Below are 18,020 nucleotides of genomic sequence, written 5' to 3'. Positions count from 1 at the left end.
TCTTCAAACAGCTGTGGTAAGTCGGATCAGTCTACAAACACGGTAAGTCATGTCATCCTCTCCCAGCATTGCTACCTGTTCCATTTGCCACATGTTTACCATAGCTCTCTCTGTCAGCGACGAGGGATTTACATGTCATAAATGTAGGGAAATAGTCAGGCTGACAGAGAGAATCTCAGAATTAGAGACACGCATCCAAACTTTAATCGAGGATAGTAAGAATGCAAGGGCTTCAGATACTGTTTTGGATGCGACTAGCTTAGTGAACTCTGTACATTGTTCGGTTCCGGCTGTAGAGCCTGCGCAGCAGGGCACTTGGGTAACGGTGAGGCGGCCTAGCCACGGAAAACACCACTCTTCCGTTCCAATAAGAACATCAAACAGGTTCTCCCCACTCAGTGATACACCCACTGAGAATCCTGTTGAAAGTGCCCTAGTTATTGGCGATTCTATTACACGGAACGTGAAAATAGAGACACCAGCCACCATAGTCACATGTTTGCCGGGAGCCAGAGCACCTGACATCAAAGCAAATTTAAAAGTGCTGGCTAATGCTAATCGTAAATACTCTAAGATTAATATTCACGTCGGCACTAATGATGTTCAACTTCGCCAGTCGGAGATCACTAAAATTAACATTAAAGAGGTGTGTGAACTCGCAAGTACAATGTCAGGAGAAGTAATTTGCTCTGGCCCCCTTCCTGTTCGTCGGAGTGATGAGATAGTTAGCAGATTATCATCACTCAATGGCTGGCTGTCTAAGTGGTGTCCGCAAAATAATATAGGTTTCATAGACAATTGGAAAAGTTTTTGGGGCAGACCTGACCTGTTGAAAAGAGATGGTATTCATCCCTCCCGGGATGGTGCTGCTCTTCTCTCTAGTAATATGGCACATAGTCTTAGAACTGAAACATGACAAACTGGGGCCCAAGTCAGGAAGCAGACAGACTTGTTAAACCGACCGTCTGCTAGCTGCCTCACGTTACAGAAGTCAGAAAATTCAGATAACTCCCAACACATAGAAACTCTTACACCTAGATATTTTCAAATAGAGACCGTGTCTGTACCCCGAATTAGTAAAAACAAAAAACTTCCAAACTCATTTAATGGTAAAAATTTAATTGATGTTCAACAAATAAAAAATAGAGATAATAATGCTAAACAAATGATAAAACTCGGGTTGTTAAATATTAGATCCCTTTCTTCAAAATCAGTTATTGTTAATGATATTATCAAAGATAATAATCTAGATGTGCTGTGTTTGACAGAAACTTGGCTAAAACCAGACGATTACATTACTTTAAATGAGTCTAGTCCTCAAGGTTATGATTATCGACACAATGCCCGTCAGAAAGGCAAAGGCGGAGGTGTTGCTGTAATCTATAGTAATATTTACAGTATTAGTCAAAAGTCTTTCAAATATAATTCCTTTGAAGTAATGGTACTTTACGTAACATTATGTAGGTTGACATTTGTGCTGGCTACTGTATACAGGCCACCAGGACACCATACAGACTTTATCAAAGAATTTGCTGATTTTCTGTCGGAGTTAGTATTGGCTGCAGATAAAGTCCTTGTTGTTGGTGATTTTAATATCCATGTAGATAATAAAAAAGACGCATTAGGATTGGCATTTGCAGATATTCTAAACTCTATTGGTGTTAGACAACATGTGTCAGGACCTACTCATTGTCGTAATCATACTTTAGATCTAATATTGTCACATGGAATCGATATTGATGCTGTTGAAATTCTGCAGCAGGGTGACGACATCTCAGATCATTATCTAGTCTCGTGTATACTACATTTAGTCAAGGCGGCTAAACTGCCTCCATGCCATAAATATGGTAGAACCATCACTTCTACCACTAAAGATCGCTTTATAAATAATCTTCCTGATCAGTTTCATCGCCTTAGCATACCAGAAAGCTTAGAAGACCTCGATGTTGTAACAGAAACTATTGCCTCTGTCTTTTCCAGCACATTAGACTCAGTTGCTCCTTTGCGCTTAAAAAGATTAAGGAAATTAATCCAATGCCATGGTACAATGAGCACATCTGGCCCTAAAGTTAGCAGCCAGAAAAATGGAGCGCAGCCGGAAGAAAACAAAACTAGAAGTATTTCGCATTTCGTGGAGAGAGAGAATGATTGAGTACAGAAAGGCCTTAAAATCTGCTAGATCTGCTTATTTTTCAAAACTTTTAGAAGAAAATAAATACAACCCTAGGTATTTATTTGATACAGTGGCTAAATTAACAAGAAATAAAGCTTCAACTTCTGATGTTTCCAAAGAGCACAGCAGTAATGACTTTATGAACTTCTTTACTTGCAAGATTGATAATATTAGAGAAAAAAATTATAACCATGCAACCGTCTATTACAGTATCGCGTCAGATAGTGCATTGTAGTGTCTCTGAGGAAAAATTCAGTTCATTTACTGCTTTAGGAGAGGAAGAATTGTGTAAACTTGTTAAATCATCAAAATCAACAACATGTATGGTAGACCCTATACCGACTAAGCTATTGAAAGAAATGCTTCCAGAGGTTATAGATCCTCTTCTTAATATCGTCAATTCATCTTTATCACTAGGATACGTACCGAAAACTTTTAAGCTGGCTATTATTAAACCTCTTATTAAAAAACCACAACTTGATCCTAGAGAATTAGTCAATTACAGGCCGATCTCAAATCTCACTTTTCTGTCAAAAATACTAGAAAAGGTAGTATCATCACAACTATGTTCCTTTTTAGAAAGAAATAGTATCTGTGAGGATTTCCAGTCAGGATTTAGACCATACCATAGTACTGAGACTGCTCTCATTAGAGTTACTAATGATTTGCTCTTATCATCAGATCGTGGTTGTATCTCTCTATTAGTGTTACTGGATCTTAGTGCTGCATTTGACACTATTGATCACAATATTCTTTTAAATAGACTCGAAAATTATGTTGGCATTAGTGGAATTGCATTGTCATGGTTCAAATCATACTTATCTGACCGTTATCAGTCTGTAGTAGTAAACGAAGAGATGTCATATCGATCACAAGTTCAATATGGAGTACCGCAAGGCTCAGTACTAGGACCGTTGCTGTTCACTCTGTACATGCTACCCTTGGGAGATATCATTAGGAAGCATGGCGTTAGTTTTCACTGTTACGCTGATGATACTCAGCTCTATATTTCTTCACGCCCTGACGAAACTTACCAATTCACAAAATTAACAGAATGCATAGCTGATATAAAAAATTGGATGACCAGTAATTTCCTACTACTAAATTCAGAAAAAACAGAGATTCTAATTTTTGGACCAAAAACTTCTTCACGTAATAACCTAGAATACTGTCTAACACTTGATGGCTGCTCTGTTAAGTCTTCGTCGTCTCTTAGGAACCTGGGTGTGCTCTTTGATACCAATCTTTCATTTGAAGGCCATGTTACTAGCATCTGTAAAACCGCATTCTTCCATCTTAAAAATATATCTAAACTACGACATATGCTCTCAATGAAAAATGCAGAACAGTTCATGACCTCAAGGCTAGATTACTGTAACGCTCTACTGGGTGGTTGTTCTGCTTGCCTGATAAATAAACTACAGCTCGTACAAAATTCAGCAGCTAGAGTTCTTACTAGAACTAGGAAGTATGACCATATTAGCCCAGTTCTGTCAACACTGCATTGGCTTCCTGTTAAACATCGTATAGATTTTAAAATCTTGCTAATTACTTACAAAGCACTAAATGGTTTAGCTCCCCAGTACCTGAGCGAGCTCCTAATTCATTATAGTCCTTCACGTCTATTGCGATCTCAGAATTCAGGCCAGCTGATAATACCTAGAATATCAAAATCAACCGCAGGTGGTAGATCCTTCTCCTATTTGGCACCTAAACTCTGGAACAATCTTCCTAGCATTGTTTGGGAAGCAGACACACTCTGTCAGTTTAAATCTAGACTAAAAACGCATTTCTTTAACCTGGCATACACATAACACATTACCAATTTATATTTTCAAATCCGTTAAAGGATTATTAGGCTGCATAAATTAGGTCAGCCGGAACCGGGAACACTTCCTATAACGCCTGATGTACTCGTTACATCAGAAGAAGAATGGCATCTACGCTAATATTAGTCTTTCTGGTTATCCCGAGGTTCACCGTAGTCAACCGGATCCAGGCCGTATCCAGGTGAGACCAAGGACCTGCGCCTTGACACGACCACAACGCAGCCCTGAAGTATCAGCAGAGATTGAGTCAACTAGATCATCCACTCTGAGGGCCTCATCGACACGACAGCCATGACACAGTTCCTCAACAGCCGTGATGAATACAATCCTCAATTGGATGGAACTGGAATAAATACTTTGAATGTTGCGATCCTGTCGGACTTATGATAGCTACCTGAATCGTAACAAAGCACTGTTGGCCAGAGGAGAACTGGCCCCCCGACTAAGCCTGGTTTCTCCCAAGGTTTTTTTTCTACATATAAACACCTATTTGTAACTAGAATTGATGCTCATTGCAACACAGTGCCACATCAAAGTCACCATCATAATCTTCTGTAAGAAGCCAAAATCTTTGAAAAAGAAATTGTCATACTTAAAATTATGGTCAAAATATATTTATATGTTTATTATAACAAGCAAAATATCAAAACATGGTGACATATTACAGGACATGATTTTGCAATAGAATATGCTATGCTATTGACCACAATATATTTTTTAATCCATGCCAACATAAACTATGATAACGTGTGCTATAGTGCAATTGTGTTCTATGCACTCAAGCACTACACACAGTGTAAAATGCAAAATATTGTACTTATGTAATAAACTTGCATTGCTTACCTATGTATGTACTTCATCCATGTGAATACACATTGATACACTTTAATGCAAAATAGCAATGGTAATCATAGAAAAATACCAACATAGCAATGGTTATTAGGGAAAAAATGAAAAAAAAAAAAAAAAAAAAAAAATTATATATATATATATATATATATACTTAATGTTGGGCTTCTAATTATAAACAAACACAAAATACACAGACACTCTTATTTTGAAATATCTGTTTTTACTACTTCCAGCCGCTCCTTCAAACAATTGGATCAAAATGCATTCTTGTAATAATAAGGAGAAATATGGAACCATACTTTACAAGAATTTATTCTTACCAGATGACATAATCCTTGGTCTGGGAGGCAACCATGTTCATTTTATGCCCGCAGTTCTTGCATTTAATTTTGCGTTTCAGCAAGCCAATCATTTGCAACCATTTTATCAATTTTAAACATGATTTTTTAGTTTCTCTAGCATAAACCTTTGTCAAAAGTTTTCTTTCCAGTGAATTCATAAAGCCGCCAGATCGAGCTAGTAGGCTAACTGTTTGTCAATTTAACAACCAAGACAACCCAAAAATTTAAAACTGACGCACTTTCATTTCATTGGCTAAATATGTTATCAGATACACCTACCACGGTTGAGTGTTGGCAGAGTTGCCACGTGATCGAGCACTTCAACAATCGGATTGGCTAAGTCGCACTCCCTGAAAATTTGGTTGTCCATTGGCCTATTGCACAAAGCCGGTTTCAGTTTCTACCCAGGTAAGTTCAAGATTAATTTGAGCAAACTCTGTTTTTTTTTCGGGCTTATGAAGGTGGATTGGTTTTTACCGGGTTTGTTGCTATGGTTACTTACGCTACACGGCTAACCTGCTCCGGAGCAGGTTTTATTCTGAGTTAGAGATCACAAACCCAAACTCGACCAATCAGCTGTGAGTAAAGTGACATGTATCTGAAGCAATTAAAGCCACTCCCCCTGTATCTCTCGCTCCAAATTAAATCAGTTTATAGTGAAAACATTTTAGAGACAAAATTGCTCAACATTTGCTGTTAATTTTATATACATTATATTTATATTACATACATTTATGAATAATTCATTACATATTCATATAATTAGGCCTATTATATTAATTGAGAATATTAAACTTTGCTTTTAAATTAAAATAAATATAATACATGCATTATATAAAGCTTTTAAACAGATTAAGCATACATGTAGGCTATTCTTTTGAGCTCTTTGTGAAATATTAATTATTTGGTCTATTTGTTTGATTCACATGCATTGATATAGTCAGATATTTTCTTTCAGCTGCGTTCTCAAACTTTCACTGCATCAGTGTTTATTCCTGCTTTGTAAATGCGTTTAATTTCATATTTTTCATAATGGTCTCTTAATCTTCGGAAGAGACATGAATTGCGCGGCTCTCTCGCGAGAAGTGAATCAAACTGACATTCTCCTTGTTCCGTGTGATTGGCTATTTGCCGCACGTGTCACACTTTCAGGTGCACGCGCTTTGCAAACTCTGGATTAAACCTGAGTTGACAGAGAAAGTTTATACCGAGCGTTGCGCAACAGTTGATCCTGATCTAAAACAGGTTGGATTTATCTGGATTTGTCAACTCCAAACCTACTCTGCAACTCAGAGGTTGTTCAACTAGCTTCATGCAACAGGCCACAGATGGTGAGAGTTAACTCCATTGAGAAACATTGTTTTTATTTCTTTTTGAAATTGGTTGTTATTACTTGCATGTAAACCAAAATCGTTATCAATTTTCTTTTCAGCATCAACATAACATGTTTGATCCAGAGCATTCAGTACACCACCCCCCATCTGGCAACGGGAGCAGTGCGCTGGGTACCATGCATTTTACCCGGGCAAAGGCACGGAGGGAAAATACCGAGGGCGAAGGAGAAGATTCCACAAACAAAAGTGGTAAGTTGTGTTTATAAATGTAAAAGTAGTTTACATGAGGCTGATATTTCGCGTGACGCAATAATATATACAAAGTAAATTAAAATACGCGAATGAACACAAATACGCGCCAGACGATGCGTCACGGGAGTACGCGTCCGACAGAATTGAAAGTGATTCAATTCACTGATTAATGTATTCCTTATTTTTTCTCTAATTTGTTGGTCTAAACACGCTAGACAAAAGGTATAACGTTAGCTGTTGACTTTTGACTCTGTGCTTGAGGGTCTTCTGATGTATTACAAATTTTTCATGTCATGTTTTGCAGCTGCTAAGATGGACAGTCTCAAGCCTGTTAAACAACATATTCTCTGGAAGAAGAAGGCTGAGATGCTCCAGTCTCGGGTGGATGAGCTGGAGGAGGAAAATGGCTTACTCAAGAAGCAACTTGAAGAGATGTCTGCACAAGAACAAGGTGTGTATAAAAATTAAACACGTTTATGTGAAAATAATTAAATTTAAAACTACATGGCGCTGATTTTTGTCCATAATGTTTAATTGAAACAAAAAAGGGTTGCCTTCAATATTATAATAGTTATAGTAAAGTTCTACACAATTCAGCTTGAAAATAGAACACTACTGTATTTTTTTCTTTTTGTATATATCAAACCTAAAAGACTTTGTACACATTATTTTTAATTCTGCAATGTCTCTTTAGACACAATGTAATCTCCACCACATTAATAATCAACAATAATAAACATTCTATAATGTTATGCAGTGGGTATAAGTGCAGGGGCCTGTACCATGAAGCCGGATTCACTGGCTAGCCAGGTAAGTTTCAGATTAGTTTGCGCCAATCCTGGGTTTTAGGTACCATGAAAGTGACTTGGCTTTCAGCAGTGTTCATCACCATAGTAACTTATGCTCCACGGCTAACCTGCTCCGGGGCAGGTTATGTTCTGGGTAAGAGATCTCAAACCGAAATTGGACCAATCAGATGTGAGCAAAGTGATACTGACACATCCAACGCAATAAAGTCACGCCCCCGGTTTCACTTCCTCCAAATTAAAGGTCACTATATAGTAAAAACAAATATTTAAAGATGAAATTATCTGGCTTTAATGATAATTAGAATTATTTTATGATTTATATAATTATTATATGATCTATATTATTATTAATCCATTACACACAAGCAATTTTAGTTTAACAGTTATTATTAAGCATTTAGTTTAAATGAATATTAATATATACAGATCATATGTAATGTAAATAAGCTGTAGAATCAATAGATAGCTCTTTAAAAATGACAACATGTGACCTTACATGTTTGAGTATTATCAAGCAACTATATAAACTAACTTCACAAGTTTCACTTGCACTGATAGAGCAAGATCATTTCTTTTATTTTTCCTCTTTCATGGACAAGTATTTTCTTTAGTGTAAATGCGTTTAAATTCTTCATTTTCTTCAGTCTCTTAACCTTCAGCAAAAGAGTTTTGAATCACGCTGGCTCTCTTGCGAGAAGTGAATCAGAGTTTCTCTCTGTTGCAAGGCATGTGATTGGCTGTTCACCACTGATGTCACACATTCATGTGCACGTGCTCCACAAACTCAGGATCAAAGCCTGAGTTGACAGAGAAAGTTGATGATCAGCATCATGGTACCAACAAAGCTGGATTGGAGTGGTTTGGTTTTGTCAACTCAAAACTAATCCTATAACCCTGAGTTTGTTCAACTACCATCATGGTACAGGCCCCAGAGCTGAGGGTGTTTAGTGTTGGGTATCGTTGAATATCAGCCAGCTACATAAAAACTGGACTCATTTAAGAGCTGTTTGTGTGCAAAATAGAGCTGCATAATTCTGGATAAATTGAGACTTTTTTTTTTTTTAATGAAGGTTGTAGTTCTCTCACAATTCTGAAGAAAAATATTAGACAACTAAACAAAATCTCATGGAATTTATAAATGGAATGATTCAATGACTCACTCAAGATTTACTTGTTTTATTATTGGATGAATCAGTGTTTTTGAATGAATCTCTTGAACGAATGATTCAAAGACAAATACATTTTTAACAGCCACTTTCGCCACCTAAAAAAAATAAAATAAAAAATGTTGCACACCCAGGAATAGATGGTGGAATTGAACTTGAATTTTACAACAACTACCTGATTCCTGACCTTACGTATCCGATTCTGGAATTGGACTTGATTTTCGATTCCAAGTTCTAGTGAAGTTACGCTCTAAACTTTATTTGTGTTTGTTTTATCATTTGACAGATGGGAACATGGAGATAATGGCCACTGGAGATGAGGAGCCACAGGCCATGATGCTGGACTCCAGCACTGATACTAGCACTGATTCAAGCTCTGATGACTCCAGCTCCAGCTCTACCTCTGACTCTTCGGTTGAGGAAAAGAAGAAAAAGCAGTATAAAAAGAAAAATGGCAAGAAGAGAAGTAAAAAAAGAAAGAAGGAAAACAAAAAGATGAAGAGGTCAGGCGGAAAAGGAGAGCGAGGTTTGGTAGGCTCTTAAGACATGCTGTACTTATTTAGGTATTATCCTAGGTGTTTAGGTTATCATTTGTATCTTACCTGATAGCACACGTACATGTAGACAGCAGATGCTTTCCAGATCAAGAGATCATTAACAGACATCTTACAGACTTACGTGTGCTATCTGGGTTAGTGGCTTTTTAACTGGATTTGAGGCACTATCCCGCAACATCACTCTTATCATCTCTCTTTTGAATGACATGAAATCAACATGTCAAAAGCTTAACTGTTCTATTTGCTTTTCTTGAGTCAGCGATGATCTGTATCTAACTTTTTTTTTTTTACATATGTTTTGAATGAAGTAAATAAAGACAGACTATGTATGCACTGGCTGGATGAGGTGAAGCTGTAATTAATCATTAAATATAAAGAATATGCTGGCTAGTTTTTACCTCATTTTTTAAACCAATAATAAGCAAATAGTCTTGCCTTAATTAGCAGACTTCCCTCACACTATAAAATACAACAGATGTTCTAAATCAAAGACACACACCTTAATCTAAGTTGTAACTTTCCTTTTGAAGAGAACATTTTTGGGAAACACTGTGGCTAACCCTGTAACTAAGACACCACACAAGACACAACATAGAACTCATTGGTGATTTATTCAAATTGTTTTCTTTTTTCAGTTGCCTCAATTTCAGATGTGGTGAAAAGATATCTGCGTGTCCTCAAACTGCAAAAAGGCTTCAGGATGACCGCAGCCTTCAAGAAAGCTCACGTTTCAAGAAATGCTGTGAAAGACACGGCAGCAATTGCAGAGATTTACATAGCAGACAAAAGTGTCCTAGACCAGTTCAAGGGTAAATACACACTTTTGAAACTAGCACAACTTTGTCAAAAAAAAAAAAAAAAAAAAGCTGGTGAACTGTCAGAAAAGATCATTGAAATGAAAATTAACAAACAGCTCATCCCCTTTTCTGCAAAGAAAGACTGAATGTAGGAAACAGGATGTTAGCTAAGTTTGAGTAGATTGTAAGTAGATACGTTTTGTTTTTCATAATTTAAAGTTCAAGTTGCTTTGCCCCTACGATGACATGTTTTCTGTTGATAGCTTATAGACTTTCAACTGTTATCAACTGTTTTTCACTTTAATTGGATAGTCCTAAAATATATCTACAAATGCTTAGTTAAGAATGTCTACTAATGATCTTCTGAACGTAAACTTTAGACTAGTTGACAAGCAACAGATGCACAACCAATGTTTAGTTGACTATCAACAGATAATAAACTAGTGATCTTGATAAAAATGAAATGGTTAAATAATTATTAATTTGCATTTGAGACCCTTAAGTAAGGATGATATAATATGCTCTTGATCATAAGTTGACATACCAATCTTTCATTTGAAGGCCACGTTTCTAGCATCTGTAAAACCGCATTCTTCCATCTTAAAAATATATCTAAACTACGACATATGCCCTCAATGACAAATGCAGAACAGTTAGTTCATGCGTTCATGACCTCAAGGCTAGATTACTGTAACGCTTTACTGGGTGGTTGTTCCGCTCGCCTGTTAAACAAACTACAGCTCGTACAAAATGCAGCAGCTAGAGTTCTTACTAGAACTAGGAAGTATCACCATATTAGCCCAGTTTGGTTAACACTGCATTGGCTTCCTGTTAAACATCGTATAGATTTTAAAATCTTGCTAATTACTTACAAAGCACTAAATGGTTTAGCTCCCCAGTACCTGAGCGAGCTCTTAATGCATTATAGTCCTTCACGTCTATTGCGATCTCAGAATTCAGGCCAGCTGATAATACCTAGAATATCAAAATCAACTGCAGGCGGTAGATCCTTCTCCTATTTGGCACCTAAACTCTGGAACAATCTTCCTAGCATTGTTCAGGAAGCAGACACACTCTGTCAGTTTAAATCTAGACTAAAAACACATCTCTTTAACCTGGCATACACATAACACATTATCAATTTATTTTTTCAAATCCGTTACCGTAGTCAACCGGATCCAGGCCGTATCCAGGTGAGATTGAGGACCTACGCCTTGACACGACCACAAAGCACCCCTGAAGTGTCAGCAGAGATTGAGTCAACTAGATCATCCATTGTGAAGGCCTCATCGACACGACAGCCAGTGGTATAGTTCCTCAACAAACCATCCATACCGGCGTGATGAATACGATGGATTGAACTGGAATAAATACTTAGAATGTTGCGATCCTATCGGGCTTATGATAGCTACCTGAATCGTAACAAAGCACTGTTTGCCAGAGGAGAACTGGCCCCCCGACTAAGCCTGGTTTCTCCCAAGGTATTTTTCTCCATTTTAACACCTATTTGCCACCTGTTTGCCACCTGTTGGAGTTTGGGTTCCTTGCCGCTGTCGCCTTTGGCTTGCTTAGTTGGGGACACTTGACATTTGACATTTGATATTCAACAGTGCTTTGCATCTGCCTACATTGACAGCATTTTCTTTAAGAGCTGCTGTGCAGCCAAAATTATATACCATTTATCACTGTAAAGCTGCTTTGACACAATCTGCATTGTAAAAAGCGCTATATAAATAAAGGTGACTTGACTTGACTTGACATGACTGTAGACTTTCAACTGACAGATTGATTTTGAGTAGTTGGTAGACAACTTAGAGGATGGTAACACAATCTACAGAAAGTCAGCTGACTACTAGTTAACAACCTGTTGCGAAATAAATACTGACAGTCAGCATGCACTTTTTGTAAAATCTATAGATTAGAAATTAAAATGCGCCTTATAATCTACAGGCAGTTAGTTGAATGTATGTTACTTGTCTGTTGAAACAATGTTGTTGAATGTCAACTGATGCACTGTTGACATGCTACTATACGAGTACTGATAACTAGTAGAGTGTCAACAGATGGACTATCAAAATAAAGTGTTACCGACAAACGTAAAAGCAGTTTCGAAAGAAACGCCAGAGCAACTCACCCTCGGGTCACACAAAGGCTGTTAGTGACAGCATTCCCTACGGCCAACAGCCCAAGCTAAACCTCAAAAAGGCCTTCCGCAGAAAGCCTACCAAGGCTGCTCCAAGGCTTCTGGGACCAAATCTTCCAAAGAAAGAAGGTCCCTTTAAGGGAATGTGGCCAGGGATCCGAAAGGAACCCCAGCCAGCCATTAGAAGGGGGACATAGTCACCCCAAATGCCACCAGGGAGGCCGACCTGGTCTGACAATAAAACCTAGTCTCTGGCCAGCAACCTGTCTGTATACAGAGTCTCAACAATGCATTCTTCAGAGAAGACAGCGAGTAAGAACGACTGCAGAAAGGCAGTAGGCAACTCAAACCCGAGCGTAGAGATGGGCATCCCGGAGAGCAGAACCCAGCTGAGTGCTTTTTACCCTCCTATTGAGGGGAGTAAACTCTGCTCAATCCTAGGATCTACTCAGCACCTGATTATTTGCACTGAGGAGGCTGTGCGCTAAAGAAACCTTGATAAAGGGGAGCACAAACCAGCCTGGGGGCTGGTCTTAAAACGGGAGGCCTCATAGAAGCCTTCAACCAATGACCAGCTTAGGGAGCTAAGCACTATATAGGATAACCCAAACAGGGGAGTACAAAGCTCAACCTAACAGGCCAGGAAGGGGCCTACAACATGACCATAGTTCTACACAGAGTAGAAAACAATACATGATATGCTGCGGAAGTTACAGGCCCAGGAAAATTTAAGGGAGGCCTGTCAAGGCCACACACCTTGAACACCACAGCAAGAATCTACCACATGAAAGTAACAGCAGATAAGACTGTAAAGTGCCCACACGACAGTCTACCTAATACAATCCAACAAATAGTGTACTCAGTAAAAGCACCTTTTACTCTTAGAAGCAAGAGGAGTACAACATACACCATCATGATCTAAAGGAGGCCCAAAAACCGGGCCTACAACTTCAGACAGACACGTGGCGTCAGCTCGTGGCAGTGTTTCAAGCTCCAGGGAGGTAGCTATTTAGCTTGACTAGAGCTAAAGAAACCGACACAAACCAACAAGCTATGTACTCAGTAAAAAACCTTTTACTTTCTAAGCAAGAGGAGTACAACATACACCAATGTACGCCACACTGGACCTCTGGACCTGTCTCTGAGCCTCAGCTCGAAATGGACCAGGACCTCCTGGCTGTCTGGGCCCAGATTCAGATCTGAGCGGGATGCAGGTTCTAAACGCTGCCGAGCGCGCCCTCACCTCCCTGAACTTTCCAACCACCACCTCGATGGAGGTGCCAAAAAGTTCAGAGGGCGACACCGGGGCATCGGGGAGAAAGCCCTTCTCTTTCTCCCCGATGTCTGCCAGATTCAGCCACAGATGTCTCTCCGTGGCCATCATCGCCGCCATTGATCTTCCGATCGACTCGGCGGTTAGTGGCCTGGAGAGCGAGATCTGTGGTGCGGCGCAGCTCTTCCACCGCCTCAGGGGACAAACCCTGCCCCTGGTCCAGATCCTTCAGCAGGTCGGCCTGGTAGGCTTGTAACACCGCCATGGTGTGTAGAGCCGCACCGGCCTGACCCGCTGCCACATATGCCCTGCCGTTTAAGCGAGATGTCATCTTAGGGGGCTTAGTCGGCAGGACCGGAGCTTTCAATGTCAGCGCCCTCCCCGTGACGAGAGTTCGCAAATGTCTCGTCAATAGGGGGCATCGACACATACCCATGCTGGCTCAATCCCTCAACATCAGCGAAGCTGGGGGCTGAGAAAGATTAACGCCTCTTTCAAACTCCTCAGCAAGCTCCACCTGTGAGCCAGAGTCCTGCACGGGTCCATTTTTGGAGACCCGCCCCCGCCGGTACCTGCAAAGTTCAGCACCAGATCCGACCCGTCACCCGTGATTCTATCAAAATTAAATCCGCACCCGCCCAGACCCGTTAATATTTGGCCCGTTACCCGATCCGTGCCCGCGATAAATCACACACGCTAAAATCATTCCAATTAAAGTGCTTTATTTTTTATCTCGCACCTCTTTCAACATCACAACAGCGTCATGAATGGGCTAATGAAACAGGCTAAAGTGCGATTTGTTTTGCGCCATTCAAGTAGCCTACCATCGGCACTTAAATAGGCTATGGAACCTGATAACTATACGCAAATAGACCTATTAATGAAAAAAAAGAACAAGACAAAAAAACCAACTTGAGCCTGTCGCTCACAAACAATAGACTATAGGCCTATGCCTATGCATTTACTTTTCCTTAAGGTTACTGTGCAGGAAAAGGATGTCGTCCACAGTCCCAGGTTTAAGTTGCGTTCTCCGTTCTTGAATTACAAATCCAGCTGTGGAAAAGTCTCTCTCACTCGCAGCGCTCGATGCTGGGATGGAGAGAACATTCCGCGCAATCTTTGCCAGGTTGGGAAATGTTTTCGCATGCTCCTTCCACCACAGCAAAACATCGAAAGGATCCCCCTTGGGTGGCTTGAACTCGATGTATGCAGAGACCTCGTCCTCGGGCAGCACAGTGTCATCGCTGGAGTCCTCTACGTCTGACAAACGATCAACTGTTGAAACCAAACGAACTCTCTTCGCAGCTGGGGCCGCCGACATGCTGCGGCCTGATAGCAGATCTTCGCGTTTCTCCTCGAGTTCTATTTAAAAGAAACAGACACATGGATGTATATATTTCACTAAATTATTAATTTGCCCATTAACAATAATCGTTAATTATTAAAGACAAGCAATGGTGGAGGAAGTACTGAATCTCAGTACTTAAGTAAAAGTAAAAATAACCAGAGACATATTTACTTTAGACATATTTAGTTTAGTAATAAGTACCACAATGAAAACCCTACTTAAGTAAAAAGTACCTGATTTTAAATGTACTTTAAGTATTATACTTGCATTACAATTTATTCTCTTAATGTCTATATTCTAATAATTGAAATGATCACGACATGGAGGCGCGGGGGCGTGAACTGGAGCTCGTATCATAAATGAACTAAAACTCAGCGTATAAGGTAGCCTACTTGCCTCACAGACCTGAGAAATATATCTATATTGAAATGTCTACTTTTAAACAGAACAATTCAAAACGAAAGAAAACAGACTGCTCTCTGCTTATGTAATCCGAATGAAATGTGCATTTCTCTCAGGCGCGTTCATTACTGCGAAGATCGCGAGTCAGCATCGTCAACTTCATCTTTGCAGCCACTGACACAGAAAACACTTGTTTATTAATAAACAATTAACATGTCTCCTTGCTATATTTTACATAATCATAATCATTACTTTTTTGCCGGTTCTTTGTGATAGCTTTTAGGTGCTTTATTGGCAGCGCAACCCTTACATGTTACATGAACTCATCACGACCGCATCAGCACAGAAAACATGGAGATTTTTTTAAATTCCTGTTTTGGCAGATGGAAAAACTGATCAGAAAATGTTTTTTCTTTTCTTTTTTCTTTCAAATAATAAAAGTATTTGTACTTCGTTACATTCCACCACTGAAGACAAGTAGCGTATATTAGTTTGTGATTGAATAGCTTACCTTTCACAAGATGCCGTGCTTCGCTATGAACTCCCATAATTTCACCATGGTCTGCCAGCAGCTTTAGGCTTTTCAACTTTGGATGCAAGAACATTGCCAGCTTGTGCAAGAGATGCAGCTCAAATTTCTCAGTTAAAATCTTGAGGCATTTTTCTTTAAGCGATGACAATGTCAGACTGTCGGTAGAAGACGGCTGAAGGTGACGTCTGAGGCGCTCCAACCACACAGCTGTCAAGTGAATGGTCGGAGTTTTAGATGCTTCCAGGGCTTTTGTGGCTTCTTTGAATCGTGCCAAAAAATTCACAATGTCATGCAAAGTCTCCTTGCTCATGCAGTTTAAACGGTGTTCTTCGTCACGTTCCTCCAGAAGAGCACGGATGGTCTCGTACTGGCTGCTAATGGAGTCCAGCATCGTGTGAAGCGAGTTCCATCGCGTCTCCACGGATGCTTTCAGTGTTTTTTGCAGACGATTCTGGAGATGTGACTGCTTAAAATAAGTCACAAGCGACTTAGCGGACTCAAAGACACCAGATACCTCTTCGCCAAACAAATCGTCCTCAGCAGGTTTCCTAAGTGTGGTATGCAATACTGTGTTCAGGATATGTGCTGCGCAACTCAATCTCGTGGCTGTGCGGAGGGCCGCAACAATGTTTGCACCTCTGTCAGTTACGTACACTAGTTTGGGAAAGAACTCATCCAGTCCAAATTTGCGGAGTGCTTGGACGATGGCTGGCCTGAGGTTGTCAGCTGTTTTACGTAAATTGCTGTCCCATTCAGCTGTGCAGAGCACTCGCTCCTGCAGTTCCCAATTGCTTTTAATATAATGTATTGTCACACAGAGATATCCAATTTTTCGGAAATCATCCGTCCACAAATCCAGCGTCACAGCCCCGTTGCTCTTGGTCAATTGTTCCCTCAGCTCCGGAATTATGTCTTGTCTTTTATCCTCTGCATATTTAGTGATCCTACGGGAGACAGTAGTTGGATCGGGCAGAAGCTGACGCGCGTTCACAAGGCCAGCTCGTGCCCCAGTGTCAATTAAGCCCTGTGCCAGTCTCAAATGATCTAATGTCTCGGCACACAAATTGCACAGCCAATTGTGTTATCGCCTCCTTGTCTTCCCCTCTTGGAGGTTTGTAGCCTTTGGCAAAGTACCTGTCAATTGTCGCACTGGCAACCCCTGCTGTGCTTCTGCAAGTCTCAACATGCTTCCTAAGAGAAGACGTGCCCAACTTCCGGCTATCAAATGCCAAAACTTTATGGCATGTTTTGCAAGCCGCAAAGCCGCTTATGATGTTATTTTCCTGATCTCGTATTAAACCACACTTTCTCCACACATCCGATTTTGCCTTTAAAGACTCGTTGTCAACAATTTTATATACTCCACTGGCCAACTTTACTTTTACTTCATCCATAGCCTCTCCTGCAACGCTCGCTCCAACTAGGCTACGAGAAGCATCAACAAAAGTCACACTGTCGCAGTGGTGGTGACGTGATGGGTCAAATGTCATATCGTTGTTGCGTATGTGTAATGGTAATTTAGACATACAAATATTGCGCATATTTTTTATCCGCGCTACTACCCGCCCGCAAGGAGTTAATTATTCGCCCGCATCCCCGCCCGTGAATTTTAGGAATGTCACAATCCACCCATTTTAGCCACTTTTATGCGGGTACCCGACCCGTTGCAGGACTCTACTGTGAGCCCCATGATTTCAGCCACTGACACTTGCTGACAATTAAATTTGTCAAATAAAAATACCTACATCAGCCACAACACAGAACACAAAAAATAAGTGGCAACAATATAACCAGTGCATAAAAGATGCAAATGGTGTGTGTACACATTTACATGGAGTTCTTACTATTCATTAAGGGTAAACATACACAATGAAATTTTGCTAAATTTGTACTAAGGATTCAACCATAAAAATTATTTTCCCAAAGCATTAATTTTATTGTACTTTAGTTGTATTCTGTATTGCAGTACTACCGCAGCTATATTGCATTATTATTTTAGCACTACTTCAGCTCACGTTCCCTATTAGTGGGTGAACAATCCAACCACTTCAGCTGTATTGCAATAAAACTGCAGTTGTATTTCAGTACTACTTCAGCTGTATTGCAGTAATACTTTTGTGTCCAAAAACTGCATTTTTCCTATATGTAACAAAAACTGTAGTATTCTAAAAAACTGCGGTAATCTTTTATAAGGGTATAGTTCAGTATTTTA

The 18,020-nt window shown here is 39.9% G+C and overlaps 2 protein-coding genes across 7 annotated transcripts in view; one reads left to right on the top strand and one right to left on the bottom strand.

Moving 5' to 3' along the window:
* Positions 1–18,020, bottom strand: part of med1 (mediator complex subunit 1) — a 633,161-nt gene that overhangs the window by 453,934 nt on the left and 161,207 nt on the right. Inside the window, exon 16 of one of the 3 annotated variants that reach the window (XR_007927076.1) lies at positions 11,636–14,888. The exons of the other annotated variants lie outside the window; for them this stretch is intronic. The gene's annotated coding sequence lies outside the window, so the exon portion shown is untranslated. The remainder of the gene's footprint in view (positions 1–11,635; positions 14,889–18,020) is intronic. 3 annotated transcript variants of the gene reach the window in all.
* Positions 1–18,020, top strand: part of si:ch211-196c10.15 (uncharacterized) — a 370,952-nt gene that overhangs the window by 301,916 nt on the left and 51,016 nt on the right. Inside the window, exon 1 of one of the 4 annotated variants that reach the window (XM_051877628.1) lies at positions 3,893–4,147. The exons of 2 other annotated variants lie outside the window; for them this stretch is intronic. The gene's annotated coding sequence lies outside the window, so the exon portion shown is untranslated. Of the gene's footprint in view, positions 1–3,892; positions 4,148–18,020 lie in introns of those variants that run through there. One more of the 4 variants, XM_051877612.1, reaches the window with a different exon arrangement.

Source organism: Ctenopharyngodon idella, chromosome 2 (assembly GCF_019924925.1).
Source record: "Ctenopharyngodon idella isolate HZGC_01 chromosome 2, HZGC01, whole genome shotgun sequence".
NCBI lineage: Eukaryota > Metazoa > Chordata > Actinopteri > Cypriniformes > Xenocyprididae > Ctenopharyngodon > Ctenopharyngodon idella.
This window is presented reverse-complemented; position numbering and strand designations above follow the sequence as displayed.